This window comes from Rutidosis leptorrhynchoides, chromosome 1 (assembly GCF_046630445.1).
Source record: "Rutidosis leptorrhynchoides isolate AG116_Rl617_1_P2 chromosome 1, CSIRO_AGI_Rlap_v1, whole genome shotgun sequence".
NCBI classification, from domain to species: Eukaryota; Viridiplantae; Streptophyta; class Magnoliopsida; order Asterales; family Asteraceae; genus Rutidosis; species Rutidosis leptorrhynchoides.
The window spans coordinates 339523668-339526494 of record NC_092333.1 but is presented as its reverse complement, the minus strand read 5'-3'; the positions used below and the strand labels follow the sequence as shown (position 1 = coordinate 339526494).

At 31.6% G+C, this 2827-nt stretch overlaps 1 non-coding gene across 1 annotated transcript; it reads right to left on the bottom strand.

Annotated features, from left to right (window-relative positions):
* Window positions 1–397: 397 nt before the first annotated feature.
* LOC139886752 (small nucleolar RNA R71) lies at window positions 398–504 on the bottom strand. Its single transcript, XR_011772620.1, has one exon. It is a non-coding gene; the product is annotated as a small nucleolar RNA R71 (small nucleolar RNA).
* Between the last annotated feature and the right edge of the window lie 2323 nt (window positions 505–2827).

Genomic DNA, 2827 nt, shown 5'->3' with positions numbered 1-2827 from the left:
TCAACAAATTCAATCATGGAAAATCAGGAACCTCTAAGTATGGAAGATCGAATGAGAGCTACACGCACTGGCCATGGTCATGCCATTACTCAGCAGACATTAATGCGCCAGATTATGAAATCAAAGGACAAATCCTACACATGGTAACAAATCAATGCCAATTTAGTGGTACGCTAAAAGAAGATCCAAACGAACATCTTCGAACCTTTAATAGGATTTGTACTCTATTTAAAATCAGAGAAGTTGAGGATGAACAGATCTATCTCATGTTATTCCCTGGACTTTAAAGGGAGAAACCAAAGATTGGTTAGAATCATTACCTGAAAGGGCGATTGACACATGGGATGTCTTAGTTGAGAAATTTCTTAAAAGATTCTTTCCGGCATCTAAACCCGTGAGACTTCAAGGAGAAATTGTTACGTTCAAACAGAAGCCAAATGAAACTTTATATGAAGCATGGACAAGATTTGGAAAGTTATTAAGAGGATGTCCTCAACATGGTTTAGACACTTATCAAATAGTACAAATATTCTACCAAGAATGCGACATTACTACACGAAAAGACATCGACATAGCAGCTGTTGGTTCCATTATGAAGAAAATCGCAACTGAAGCTCACAAAATTATTGATAACACAGCCTCCCACTCACATGGGTGGCATCAAGAAAAAGACATCGTTAGATCATCTAAAGCGGCTAGAGCCGATTCTAGCCATGACTTTGATTCCATTTCCGTAAAGTTAGATACTTTCGAAAGACGAATGGAAAAAATTGTAGTGACCCGGAAAATTTTGAATAATTTTAAATCAAACTCTCGATACGATATTGTATTTTCAAAACAATAAGCAAAGTCTGTTAGGTTGGATCTCAAAATTTTTGAACTGTTTCATATATTCAATTGACCTTCGACCATTTCCGACGATTCACGAACAACTATTTGTAAATAGTTACATATATATTTAAATATATATATATATATATATATATATATATATATATATATATATATATATATATATATATATTTAAATATATATATAGATATATAATAATATATATAAAAATATATATATAAATATTACTTGTAAATATATAATATTATATTTAGTTGTTTAAAAGAATATAATTAATATATTTATTTACTTAAACTTGTTAATTAAGATTTGATATATATATATATATATATATATATATATATATATATATATATATATATATATATATATATATATATATATATAATGTGTATATTGAAAATGAATGATTTCGAGCCTAATTAGTAAACGTCAGTAACACTCGGTTGACGTTTCATTAGTTTTAATATAGATATATTACATGTTCATGAAGGACTAAAATAAAAGTTGAACTGTAAATCGATTACGAAGATGTTAGATTTGTTAAAAATATTTTTACCTTTTTAAGTTTAAATATTAGTACTCCGTACATATAAATTGGAACAGAAAATAAATAATTATCGAACCTTTTTGATCAGGTTTCAAACAGTTAATGAGTGAAATAATTAAATATATTTAATCTAAAAATTTGGGAATTTTAGGAACACTTTTAAACGTTAACTGTTTAGCAATGGACACGATTTATCATTCGGGGAAAAACTGTCGGTAGTATACAACCAACTAATTGTCACAAGATTTTAAATTATTGTTGTTTGTTACAGTTGATTCCCACTATCACAATTCTAGATATATATTATATGCATATACATAGGATACATGTTATCACACCCCAATTTGTGTTTCTCCTTCTTCCTCACTTCACAGTCAACCGGAGCACCACTTTCACCTTCATCCTCGCCATCAAAAACCACTACCAACTGTTGCGTTTTTCTGTTGTAACCATCACACGTTACACCTCTCTTCTTCTCTCGTGTCCACCTCTATCTCTCTCTCTTAACTATGTTCGAAAACCCACCTCACCATAACCATGATTAGAACCACACGTTCACTAACAAAAACCTGTAACTAATTTGTTTGATGATCTGCTGTGCCTGTTACGGGTTGAGAAAACTACTACAATGATCACCATCTGCATCATTCAAATGCCACCAAGTTCCAAACCTTCACCTCACAAAAACCATGATAAACCATCATCACTAACTCATCACCTTCGCCATCTAGTCGATCACTATCTTCTTATTACTTCAAATCATCATCTTCTATTGGTTTATTACCACTACCGACTGGTTTCTACTCCATACTCGATCAACACCATTATCACCACCTATATCGCCATAACCATCAACCTCCATTTTTTTTCTCTCTTCCCGTCACTAAACAGCCTACTGCTTATTTAATATTATTTTTTTTCTTTGTTTTTTTCAAGTCCACACCCAAGGAACAAGAACCCTGCTAATGCTACTTGTTCGTTATTTATAACCATCACTGCTACGCCTAATCTGTTTCTGTTCTCCTCCATCATCATCACGACGATAACCATTAATTATTTGTTGTTACAGCTTCTGTTGAGTTCCTCATTTTTTTTTCTTCTTTTTATTCGATGGACTGCTTCTGTTTCAGCGTGATACTTCTGATTATACGTTAATGAAGAAGCTAATAACAAGTGTTAATGATGAAGATGATGGTGGTGTACAAAGAAGAAGATGCATAGTATGCATAATTTGGTAATGCAAGTAAGATTATGATTCACGATTGTGAATTGATGATGATTAAGGATGATAACATGATGATCAGTTATAGTAATTATGTATGATGATAGATGAAGATAATGTGTCGAAGATAATGAATATGGCGAGATGATTTTAGATGATAGATAATACGGTAAAGATAATGATTATGTACGATGTTAAAATG